We start from the raw sequence: 13,211 nt of genomic DNA, 5'->3' as shown, positions 1-13,211 counted from the left end.
TGAACAGGACTTTGTGTGCAAGGTAGGGAAATGTTGATTCCTGAGAAGGTGTAACAGGAAGCCAGGCTGTAGACTAAGTTCTTTCCCCAACTGCCTTTGTGACCTTTGGCAGATCTCTTCTCTGCTCTTCTTAGCAGCAGCAGGAAGGGGCTAAAATAAATCATTTCCAAATGGATCCTTCCAGCTCTTGTATTGTATGTGCCCTCTGATTCAGATGGTAGTGGATTAGGAGAACAAAGCAGCGCCTTTTGATGGAGCCATATTAAACTGGCGTATCGAATTATCAAAACACTGCTTTTTATTACTTAGTGATGTCTACAGAAGAAATCCCTGACATATCCTCTATGCTATGAGTAAGCCCTGCCCTGTCTCTCATCCTGTGAGCCCCATCATTTTGGGGCCTTGGCACCAAAATGTCAATATCAAAATAGTATGAGCCCTTTGGAAAATGCCAAGGCTTATAGTTCTATAGAACTGGGTTTGGATTCCAGGCTCAGTTGTTTACTTATCACTTGGCCATGTGGCCTTGGGAATAAAAGTTTGCAGCCTCCATTTCCTTATCTGTAAAACTAAATTATAATATGAACTCTGAAGATGTTGTTAGATTTAGAAATGAAATGTATAAAGAGCCAATGTATGCCTTATCTTATAGGGAAAGGAAGTAAAGCTTAAAGTAGTCTAATGCTCTCAAAATAATTTCCTAAAATAGAAAATAAGCTGTGTTTCACTATAAAGATTTTACAAAATGTTTTACATGTTGGGAGAATCTTGAGTTTCCGATGGGCTAATGGCCCGATGGACTGGGAAGAGATCAAGGGCTCAAGTGGGAAGAAAAAGCAGAGATTAGACATTCAGACAGTCTGAACATGTACTGTACCACTTATCAGATGTACAAACAGCAGGGAATGTTTATGAAAAACAAGCCCCCATGTCTCTCATACTCCTATCCCTAGACCAGAGCCTTCGGTTCTGAGTCAGAGCATTTAGCAGTGATATTGCTCAACAGAGACATGTACTACTATGATGCAGCAAAATTGCTCTCTGAGCTCTGTGGCATCTTGGCCTTGTGTGGCTGAGAGAAGTCTCAGAAAGTCTTATTTGTTGTTCTAAGTAGTAATCAAATTGGCTAAAAGGCCCAAAGATGAAGTATATGTTGTTCCAACAGGAAGTTTTGAAACACTTGGTAAACTTTTTGAGGAATAAGACAATCTTGCAAAATTGGGCTGTCTGGTTGCTGATTCCCAAGGCAGAACAAAGAAAGAGAGTGCTGGGATATGTATGTATGTTGTAGAGAGGGTGGGTGAAAACTGGCTGGATGATGATAATGGTAATGGTGATAATGATGGTGATGGTAATGATGGCGATAATGAAAATTTTTGCAGAATCACAAGGGGAAAGAATGCATTTAAGTTCTAGAAAATTGTCTCAATTTTCTTGCTACTATTTGATATAGTTCTTTACTCTCAGGAGAAAGTTTTGCCTAGGCGATTATCTCACTTTGAGTTTTCAAAGTGGAAATTGAATTGGGAAAAGTGCTGTGGCTCACAGAGGATGGATCAGCCAACTCTGCTGTTACAATTATTTAAAAATCTTCATAGAATACGTAATACTTCAACTGGTTCCTTAAAAATGAAGGTAATTTAGGAAGTAAAGAGGGGAGAGATTTTATTTTGTGCAAACTTGTAAAAAAGGCATAGAACCATAAATTGAAATGGAATAGAGTCATAGGCCTAATCTGAACTGGAATTTCACAAGAAGACAATGAAGGCAGGAAATTAAGATATGGGATAGAGTGAAAGTAGACAGGTAAATCTAGAAAGGCACTTAGATGCCAGCTGTGATGCCGAGCTGGAGAGTTTGGATTTTATCTGTAAAATCTAGGATGGTCAAGAAGAAGTGTAGTTTGCATTTCGTTTTACTTTATTAACCTGGGATAGGACGTAGTGACTTTGTTTTTAAAATATAACTTTGATGGAAGAAAGATGTTTAATCAATTGCACTGGGGACTAGTGGCCGGAAGACCATTTTGTAAGCTATTGCATCCCTTCAAGTTAACAGTCTGGTCCTAAAAGAAGAGAGGAGCAATGGAGTCAGACAAAAGGAGCTAGAGTCCAGTCTTCTTGCTGAGATGGAATAGTGTACACTAGATGACAGATCAGACCTAAGGATTTGGAATAAAATAGAGACTCTGTTGATGGCACCCAAGCTTCTCCTTTTGAAGGCAGGATACATGGCGACACCATGAATAGATGCAAAAACTAACCTCATTTCTTTCTACATAAGTATTCTATTTACATGCTTTTGCTTATTCAAGCAGAAAAGAGACTTATATGCCTGCTTTTTAAATGTGGGCCAAGATGTTTTGCTTCAAGAGGATAAGGTAAGATCTGGTTCTCGCCTGCTCAGCTCATGTGCCACAGACCACTCGCTGCTTATCAAAATTCATGGCCTCCTCTACTTCCTGGGCACACAACTAGACTGCATGTTCTGGCTTCTGTTACAGTAAGGACTGGCCCTGTGGTTGAGTTCCAGTCACTGGAATGTGAGCAGAAACGATGTGCACTGATTGGAAGCTTGACCATAAACTCCATGAGGCATTCCTCCATGCTCTACTTTCTCCTCTGGCTTCTTGGAATGGAGATAACCTCTGGGACATTAATCAAAGCCACAAAGTAAAGATGACAGAACCTCCAATAGTCTGAATCTCTGTGTGACTATGCAGAGGAGGCTTTCAGCTGACACGTATTCTTACGCAAATGAAAAATAAGCATCAATTTGAGTCTGTTTATTACAGAGATTATCCTAACTATACATCAGTTTCTCCCATTTATTTGTTAATGTAATGAACATTTATTGAGCACTTATTATGCTCCTGGCACTACATTAGATGCTGAGAATGTAGTGTGGAACAAAACGTATAAGCTTCTTGCCCTCATAGAGCTTATAGCTTAAGGGATAGCATAAATTTTATGTTTCTGCTCAGTGTGCCTCAATGTACTATTTTATTACATTAAAGTACTATTTGTGTGCTTAAAACTTTCCCTTACTTCATACAATATTGGTTTTTAAAAACATGGCAATTATTACCACCACTTTGAGATAATTCTTATAATCACCAAGAACTAGCAAGGTGCAGAGAGCTGATGTGTGAGCTTTTTCCAAGTTACCTTAGAATTTTATATTTTATTAGTGTAATTGCATAGCTTATAGTTGTCTACAAATATAATTTGTTATCAACATCACCAGCATGATACTTGAGCTTATTTTTCATGAATAGAAAAAGCACTATTTTATGATAATAATAATGAGAATTAACAGTCACTTGTATGAACTTTTGCTTGTAAGAAAATATCTTAAAACTAGATATGTTTCTACATTAGTAGATGAGTATATCAGAGTGGAACAAGTTTGTGGAAGGGGGATGTGAAATGGGTAAGTTGCAAATAATGAGTTCTGTTTTGGACAGGTTACATTTGTGGTACCCACAAGATAAACATTAAGGAGGATCCATGCCTAGTCTCAAGCTGAGTTTTTCAGTTTGGGGTCTATTCATAGGCTGAGAAAGAAAAAAAAAGAATTTGTAGTGAGGAACAGATTAAAAACATAAAAAGAAGGGACTGCTGAAATGGGATGACTTTGAAAGGGATGTGAGAATTAAGCAATAGCGCTTCAGGGAAGGAATTAATGGCAGGGGAGGGTTGGGGGGTGGGGGAAGAGAGAGAACCTTTTCTTTGAGACAGGACAGAAGAGGGAAGAATTGTGTTCGTGCTAATGAATCTAAACGTGGAGCCAGTAAAGCCAAGAGTGTTCTCATTGTGAGGCAGAAAATATAGTACCTCAGAGTTAAGACTCTGGAGTCAGACAGACCTAGGCTCAAATCATGTCAATAGGTGTGTGACTTTTAGCAAGTCTCATTTTCAATATCTGCAAAGTGGTACCAATAATAATATTTAATATCCTGTTGTAAGTATTAAAAGACACAATGCAAAATTCCTGATAAGATAGTGTTCAACATTAGCCATTAATAGTACAATATTAGCAAATGGCTAGTAGAAGCTAACTACCAAACGTTTGGAGTTTTACCAGTCCATGCTAATTGAATTTCTTCAGAAACAGCAGCATTGGTAGTCTGTTGGGTGGTGCCATCAGAAGACAAGAGAATGAAGGAATTGCCAGGTCCCAGTGATAATGTGGTTGAAGAAATCATTTGCTTTGGGGTTGGTGTTAAGTCATTCCATGCAGGGGCTGATGGATTGAAAGAATAAGCCAGGCCGGGCGCGGTGGCTCAAGCCTGTAATCCCAGCACTTTGGGAGGCCGAGGCGGGTGGATCACGAGGTCAGGAGATCGAGACTATCCTGGCTAACACGGTGAAACCCCGTCTCTACTAAAAATACAAAAAAATTAGCCGGGCGTGGTAGCGGGCGCCTGTAGTCCCAGCTACTTGGGAGGCTGAGTCGGGAGAATGGCGTGAACCCAGGGGGCGGAGCTTGCAGTGAGCCGAGATCGCGCCACTGCACTCCAGCCTGGGAGACACAGCGAGACTCCGTCTCAAAAAAAAAAAAAAAAAAAAAAAAAAAAAAGAATAAGCCAATATCTCAATGAAGATAAAACACTGGTTAAGTGGAGACAGTAAAGGAAGGAAAAAGGTAGGAGACTTAGAGGTTGTAGATGGAGCACTGATGAACAAATGTACCAAGACAGAGATGTCTCAGAGCACCTAAAGTGATGCTCTCTGAAACACAGCAATCTGGAGATTGGGGCAGGGGGCTGGCTGGGAAATACTTAGGGGACTTCACCACATATGAGGTTTCCACAGTGGAAGAAGCATGGGATTTGTGAAACAGCCAAGTGGGAGGCAGCAGATCTGAAAGAAAAACAAGTGAGGCAGAAGCTCATGAGATGGTGAACAGCCACCACCCCGCAAAATAATTCCCTTTTGTGTCAGCCTCAAACCTACAGCAAATGTAACAAAATTATAGTAAGCTTAGCAGGTTTGATTTCTTGTAAGGGCCAAAGAAGAGATAAAAGTGGCCCACATCAGAGACTCTCTACCTGGGTACAGTTAAGAACATCCCAGGGAGCTTTTACAAAATGTCTATGTGTGGACCCCATCATTGACCAATGGAGTCACAATCTATGGGGATCAAGATCCTTTCTCAGTGTCTTTGAGAAGTTCCTCAGGGATTCTGTTTTGTAGCAAAGGTTACAAACTGTCACTGTAAGGGACTGCAGGGACCCAGGGAACTGAGAAGTAAGGTGGAAACCCTCAGAGGCCACAGGGAGGGAGGAGCACTCAAATGTGAAGTAAAATTGGAGATTTCACCAGATTTACATATATTTCTGAAGGCAGAAAGCATGTGTCCTCTAAGCTATATAAATTTAAATTTTTAGAGGACTGCAGGGGTAGAGTGGAGGTAAAGGCCATTGGCATAGAGGGCCCAGGACATGGGATGGTACCTAAGGAGACATCAGAGGGCAAGGAGAAGTTTTCTCTCTCACCAGGAAGAAAAGTCTTGTGGGTTTCTTGGTTAATCTTGCCCCTTTCTTCAACACTCGGTGAGTTCATAGCTGTATTATGAGTGCTATACTCTTGCATAACAAATGACCACAAATTTAATAGCTTAAAACAACACTCATCTATGATCTAACAGTTCCTGTGGGGCAGGAGTCCATATATATATATATATATATATGTGTGTGTGTGTGTGTGTGTGTGTGTGTGTGTGTGTGTGTGTGTATATATATATATATATATTTTTTTTTTGAAACGGAGTCTCGCTCTGTCGCCCAGGCTGGAGTGCAGTGGCGTGATCTCGGCTCACTGCAAGCTCCGCCTCCCAGGTTCACACCATTCTCCTGCCTCAGCCTCCCGAGTAGCTGGGACTACAGGTGCCTGCCACCATGCCCGGCTAGTTTTTTGTATTTTTTCAGTAGAGACGGGGTTTCACCATGTTAGCCAGGATGGTCTCGATCTCCTGACCTCGTGATCCGCCCATCTCGGCCTCCCAAAAGGAGTCCATCTTTGTACAGTGTCATTGGGCCTCTCTACTCAGGGTCTCAGAAGACTGCAGTTGAGGTGTTAGCTTGGGCTGCAGTCTTATCTGAGTCTCCATCTCCTGATCCCACTAGTCCTTGGCAGAATTCAGTTCCTGATTAGGTCAGGCCCACCCAGGATAACTTCTCTTTATTAACTTAGGGACTTTAGTCACGTCTGTAAACTACCATCACTTCAGCCTAACATGGGAGGAGGGCGTGGTGCCCCATCATTTTCACAGGTCTTGCTCACTCTCAAGTGGAGTTAATTATACAGGTGTGTACACCAAGAAATGAGGATCCTGGAGATCATCTAAGAATTTTGCCTACCACAATAGCCATGGGTATATTCATTCATTTAACAAGTGTTTATTGAGCACCTACTATCTACAAGGCATTATGATGATATATTTGAAGGCAGTAAATGCTGTGAAAAAATAGAGCAGAGTAGGCAGGATTTGGATGGTAGGGGGTGACATGGGAAGTTGCTGTTTTAAGTGGGGTGTCAAGTGTTGGCTTCATGGAGAAGGTAACATGTAGGAAAGACTCCATACGATAACCGCAGCTTTCCCTTTTCCTGTATCCAGAATTCTTTCGATGTTTTTCTCAGTTGATTGTTGCTTAATGTTTAACTTTGTTTTTGCAGAAATAATGAAGCAAAGGAAATTCTACATTGGATCTATTACATGTGAATTAAGACTCTCTAAATCATAGTGATCCAGAAGGCAAAATCTTACAACCAAAAGAAAACCAGAGAAACTGCGGATATTTCACAGTAGCCCCAAATACAGAAAGCCCAGGTGCAGTAGCTCACGCCTATAATCCCAACATTTTGAGAAGCCAAGATGGGAGGATTTCTTGAGCCCAGGACATTGAGACTAGCCAGAGCAACATAGTGAGATCCCATCTCTACAAAAAATAGAAAATTAGCCAGTCATGGTGGTGCACACCTGTAGTCCCAGCTACGAAGGAGGCTGAGGTGGGAGGATTGCTTGAGCCCAGGAGGTTGAGACTTCAGTAGCTGTGATCACGCCAGTGCACTCCAACCTGGGTGATAGAGTAAGACCCTGTCTCAAACATAAATAAAAACAAAAAGCAACCACTACCAAAATGCAGAAGTCTGCTAAGCAAAAAAGAATACAACACTCTCATACTGTGATCCTATAAATAAATCAGTATGGTACTGGGCCTGTCCAAAGCACATGGCTTATTGATTGATTTCATTTATTCACTCACTCATTTCATATGACAGACTCTGAACTTATGTGTTAGGCTTTGCAGTAAGCATGGAGATTTCAAAGACAAATAACATATGGTCTCTGATTTTGAAGAATTTATACTTGATTGGGACAGATGGACTCATGTATAGATAATTTGAAATATGGCATCCTATCAGGAACATCAACAGCCAGTTCTTATGGTGAATGAAAATAACCTCCCTAGGGTATCTTAGTGAAGACATTAAATCAAACTCTTTACGAATGTCTAGAAAAGCCTTCTGATATGTGGCCTAAGATAATTTTGACAGTTGTATAGTATTCTACAGACCCACGTTGGTGCTGATGAAATAATCATCTCTTTGGCCACAAGTGACTCCCTTGAGCTGAGCCAGGGAGAGTAAAGGGTAAGCCAATGTTGAGACTTGATCAGAGGACACAGGAGAGAAAAGCAGTCAGAGCATTAAATATTGATAGGGTATGGATTTACCTAGCTGTGAAAAACACGGCTGTACAAATGATTCTACTGGTGGAAAGCCAGGAAAACAGCAGCCTCATATGCTGGCCGGGGGGTCATCTGCCAAAGGTACTACATCGTAATGGTACTGTTGCAGCTCTTCTCTGCCCTTGATCTTTATGCACCAATCCCTGAAGATTGACATGGCTGATGTGGCTGCATAGATTCAGGGATTATGCTGCTCAAGTGACCTCTGTATCCATTAGCTATTGCTGGGGAACAAACCATCCTAAACTTTAGCATCTTAAAACAATAACCCTTTGCTTGGCTCACAGTTCTGCAGATTGAGCTTAGTGTGATCATTCTTGTCTTGGTCAGGCTTGGAGGGCCTCAACTGGCCTTATTCATAGACTGGCAGTGAACTGATGGGACAGCTGGGGCCAGCTGGCTTATGATAACTTTGTCTGGGACAGCTAGGATGACTAAGCCTTCCTTCACATGGTCTCTCATTTTCCAAGGGGTTATTCTGGGCTTATTTGCATGATAGTAAAAGGATCCCAGCTGCAACAGCAGGCAAGCCCCATGCCACAAGCACTTATGGCACAATCGTTAATGTTCCATTGGCCCAAAGGAAGTCATACAACTAGGCAGTGTTTTCCACATATGTTGGTGTTGTGCACCCTTTCCCTGCTGATATGATTTGTGTATTCGCCTCCTCCAAATCTCATGTTGAAATGTGATCTCCAGTGTTAGAAGTGGGGCCTGGTGGGAGGTGTTTGGGTCATGGGGGTAGATCCCTCATGAATGGGTTGGTACCCTCCCTATGGTAATGAGTGAGTTCTCACTCTGAGTTAATGTGAGGGCTGGTTTTTAAAAACAACCTGGCACCTCCCCCTCTCTTTCTCCCTCTCTCACCATGTGACATGCTTGTGCCCCCTTCATTTTCCACTATGAGTAAAAGCTTCCTGAGGCCTCGCCAGAAACTGAGTAAATGCTGATGCCATGCTTTTACAGCCTGCAGAACCATGAGTCAGATAAACCTTCTTTCTTTATAAATTATCCAGTATCAGGTATTCCTTTATAGCAATACAAAATGGACTAATACATCAGCCCAAAGAGTTTTGAAAGTCTCTATCTTTAGCTTTCCCTTTGACTGATGCTCCCCTACCACCCCCACCAGTCCTTGTGAGATTTACTTATACAGGTTGAGTAATAATCTCATATAAAAGGTCAATCTCCATAAAAGTCACAGGTCAATCTTAGACAGCAGACATTGTTCATCTTATCAATAGCTGGGGTATTTAAAAGCAGGAAGATTCTTGGTGGTGTCAATTGATAGAAGCACAGAACTGACTAAAACCAACATTGTAGATTAAGTGAATATAGAAAATTTCCTTCTATCCCCAGGAGTCTAAGTTCCACGGAAACTAGGGGAAAGGCATTTTTTAAAGAGACACTACTATACCAGGCAAAGGAATCTAGATTTTAGAGAAGAGAATAAATATTTCTAGAAGAAAGGTTTCCTTGACTAGACAGCACGTTCCATGTTTTCTTGGCCTTCATCTTCACCCACTAATCCAGTCTGCTGAGAAAAATATCCACCAAACCTTGGATAACACTGGGTGTTGCCAGGTTTGTGAGCATTTCTCCTGGGACTCACCTACCTCTACGGTGCACCTCTCTCCCTTCGTGGCCACTTGGCCCACATTGGCAGAGTGCTGAGGAGCTTTTAGCCGGACGAGGCATTTACTGTGGGGTTTCTCTGGGGATTTTTCATTTTTCCTTAATTTAAAAAACTTCAAGAATAATGTAATCATGCTCATGATACTTTAAAAAATAGAGAAATGGCAACAAAAAAATTATCCAACTTTCTGTGTTAACGATTCATTTATTTGCTTCCTGTAACATTATATATGCATGTGCCCTCAGTTTTTTCCTAAAGCTCTGGAGACCCCATTTGGAAGGTTCCAGCTCAGCTATAGGATTGCCGTATGACCTAATGGACCTCAGGGGCCACAATTTTCTGTGTGGTCTGAGTTAAAGCCCTTTAAAGAGTAGAGGCTCCAGAATAAGAAGTCTTCTGCATGGAGCCAGCTTTGCAGTGGGTCAAGTGGGAGATGCTTGGAGGATATAAAGCTTAGTGCTATCCAACCCGCCAGACATCTAGTCAATAAGTTGATTCTAAAGCACGCAACTGTTGCAGAATCCTTGCTTCCTCTTAGTCTGCCTTGTGTTTTCTACTCTTCTACCCTCAGTTTTGGCCTAGACTAGAGGGTGGTAAAGACAGGCAGAGAAGCTTCTACACTTCCTGTGACAGAAGGAGAAATGAACACATAAATCAATGGATAAATCAATAAATCATGAATGATTAAAGAGAAGAAACCCCAAGAATCAAATTAGATCCTTTCTACCAGTTTATTAAAAAAAAAAAAAGATGTGGAAGAATTCTTGGGGATAAATGGGACTATAATGATTATGTATTACACATATAATTTAAAATTATATATAGAAAGTGTTATAATATTATTATCAGTAGATTTTAACTCTGGATTACTTGAGATAAATGAGAATTTGATGTAATGTTTGGCAATTTCAAGGAGCTCCTAAATTATACCCCCTTTCCCTATAAAGCAAAATACTGTATTTACCAGAAAATACCATCCAGATGTTGTTTTGTTCAATGGTAATTTGTTCAACAAGTGTTTACTGAATACCCCTGTGGTGGGCACTGTGTTGTGAGTTTGGGAGACAGACATAGTCTCTGACCTCATAGAATTGATAGTCTCCTAGAAGATCCATTGAACAAGAATAAAATTATCATGATTGTCATGAAAACCTAAGTGGCTGTGAGAACATAAGACAGGGGGATGTCACTGATTCTCAGGAAATTGGGGAAGGCTCCCTGAGGAACCGTTGTTTCATGTGAGACTTCGTCAGGTGAAGGGGCAGGGGCAGTGGGAAGCAGTGTTCCCTGCAGAAGGAGCATATACAAACACCAGTCAGGATGAAGTCAAAGTACTAAAAGAAACTTGGTTGGAGTGAAGAGAAAGCCAGGAGGGCAATACATAGAGATGGGTGGCAGCCCATAATCCATAGGGAGGGTTTTAGTGAAGTTACTACTATTATTGTCATTGTTAATAAATTATTTTTTCATCATTGGCAAATAAGTCATTTTTCAAAGAGGTTTTCAATCTTTTTCTGTTTCTAACACACCTAGGTGTATCTGTGTGTCCTCAGGTACACCTATTTCCCTGTCTCTGGCCCCAGTCCCTGTCACCTCTCGATGTAGCACCATAAATGTATTTCTTGATAGCACAGCCTCCTCCCCCTTTTTGAGTATCTTATAAGAGCTCTGGATTCCACATTGGATCCTGGGAAACCTCACCCTGCACTCAATTTGTTGCCTCTTTCAGCAGCTTTCAATTCATATGACTATTTTTTTTCTGAAGCTATTTGAATTAATTGTGAAAGCAAAATTTCAAGAGATGATACATTGAATGTTTCACTCAGATACAAACATCTAAAATTTATAGCATCCTATTAAAAAAAGCCAAAGCAAAGAAAAGCTGAACTAACCTAAACAGATCCCTCTGGCTGGTTTTCACTATTCATTCCCATTAAATGCAAAACGTGTGTTACTCCAGATGGCCATAGCTCTCCTCTCCCCGGGTAAAGGAACTATAAACAAAAGAAAGCAGATGATTGAACTTCCATGGTGGTTTTCATTTTCTGAAGCATTTAGTTGGCTTCCTGTTGTTATTTCTGATGCTGCTAGTTTCTAGTAATAGTTCCTGGTATTTGCTAAAGAGTATCATATAGTAGAAATGACCTGGGCTTAGAAGCCTTGGTTCCACATCCTGGTTTTACTCCTCTGTTTGCTGGTTTGTGATCTTCCTCTGCTACAGTGTACCCATCACCCATAGATGGTTGATGGTTCTGGATAGAACTATCACAGTGGTTCCATACAGCTTTAGGGGATTAAAAAAAGTCTTTTTCTTTCTGTTTCTTTCTTTCCTAGACTCCCTGGCTGGGGCCTTTTAAAACTAATCTGACAAAAGGCAGACTGACAAGAGAAAAACAAACAGAAGTTTATTAGCATGTGCATCACACATACCCATGAGAGTGCTCAACGATGAGTAACTCGAAGAACTGGTTAGAATTTGGGGTGTAGATACCTAACAGTAGGGGAAAGGGACGGGGAGAAAGGGCACTTATGGAACAGCAAATGGCTTTTCAGAAAGATAAATGGGCCCTTGGGAGAATAGGTGGGTGATGGTTTAAGACACTTTCTGTCTGGGTGTGCTGTGGACTTCTAGAGAGATTACAGTTGTTCCTGGGGAGGGGATTTATGACAATTGAGTTGTTTTGGGAGCCTCTGCTTCCTGGCAGATGAAGGATTTCAAGAACTCACATGCCTTCAGCTCAAAATAATTCTTATGTCAAAGTGGCATATTTTGGAGTAGCATACCCTGCTTCCCTTCATAGCCCTAAAATAATAGCTACTTTATGATCTAATCCACTGGCTCACTTAAATTTATCCCCTTCTATATTGAAGGCTCTGTCTGAGTGTTGAGCACTCTGATTAGCTTTGTTGATGAATAACGATGACCAGTTTGACATCGACACTTTAGGTTGCCTAATATCTGTCCACAAATAAATGTTCACCTCTGTCAGGATCTATGAAAAGCTTTACCTGTAAAGAGTGTACACTTCAGTGCTATGGACTAAGAGGGAATAGGAACTTTGCTTTTCTCTGGTTTGAATCAAATTGTGTGTTGAAAGATGATGCCAGTCACTCAATTTACCTCGAATGGCGCAATCCAGCCAGTACCAGGAGATAGACTTTACTAGGAAGGCACAGGATTATTCAGAAAATAATTTACTAACTGGAAGCAAAAGGAGAAGAAATGATGATGGAAGTCAAACAACTTTCTTTCTTTCTTTCTTTCTTTTTTTCTTTTTTCTTTCCTTCCTTCCTTCCTTCCTTCCTTCCTTCCTTCCTTCCTTCCTTCCTTCCTTCTTTCCTTCCTTCCTTCCCTTCTTTCCTTCTTTCCTCCTTTCTTTTTCTTTCTCTCTCTCTCTTTTCTTTTCTTTTCTTTCTTGAGACAAGAGTCTTACTCTCTTGCCCAGGATGAAGTGCAGTGAGATCTTGGTTCTCTGCAACCTCTGCCTCCTGGGTTCAAGCAATTCTCATGCCTCAGCCTCCCGAGTAGCTGGGATTACAGGTGTATGCCACCACACCCAGCTATTTTTTATATTTTTTAGTAGAAACAAGGTTTCACTGTGTTGGCCAGGCTGGTCTCGAACTCCAGGCCTCAGAAAATGATCCACCCACCTCCACCTTCCAAAGTGCTGGGATTACAGGCATGAGCCACTGCACCCAGTCATAAATTTCTTTTTTGTCTTTTAGTATCCAAGTGAATGTTCATCCAAACCATAATAATGTTTACCACAGAACTATTCAGAGCCATTTTGCCTGTTTCGATGCTGGCTTCTTTGAGAT

General features: G+C 41.1%; 1 long non-coding RNA gene across 1 annotated transcript in view; it reads left to right on the top strand.

Moving 5' to 3' along the window:
* Window positions 1-11,715, top strand: part of LOC105493634 (uncharacterized) — a 313,017-nt gene extending 301,302 nt beyond the window's left edge. The window contains exon 7 of the long non-coding RNA XR_011611053.1: window positions 6,681-11,715. This is a non-coding gene — a long non-coding RNA (uncharacterized lncRNA). The remainder of the gene's footprint in view (window positions 1-6,680) is intronic.
* The last annotated feature ends 1,496 nt before the right edge of the window (window positions 11,716-13,211 follow it).

The sequence above is a fragment of the Macaca nemestrina genome, chromosome 12, assembly GCF_043159975.1.
Source record: "Macaca nemestrina isolate mMacNem1 chromosome 12, mMacNem.hap1, whole genome shotgun sequence".
Classification (NCBI taxonomy): Eukaryota; Metazoa; Chordata; class Mammalia; order Primates; family Cercopithecidae; genus Macaca; species Macaca nemestrina.
The sequence above is the reverse complement of the archived record's forward strand: the minus strand, read 5'-3'. Positions and strand labels throughout refer to the sequence as shown.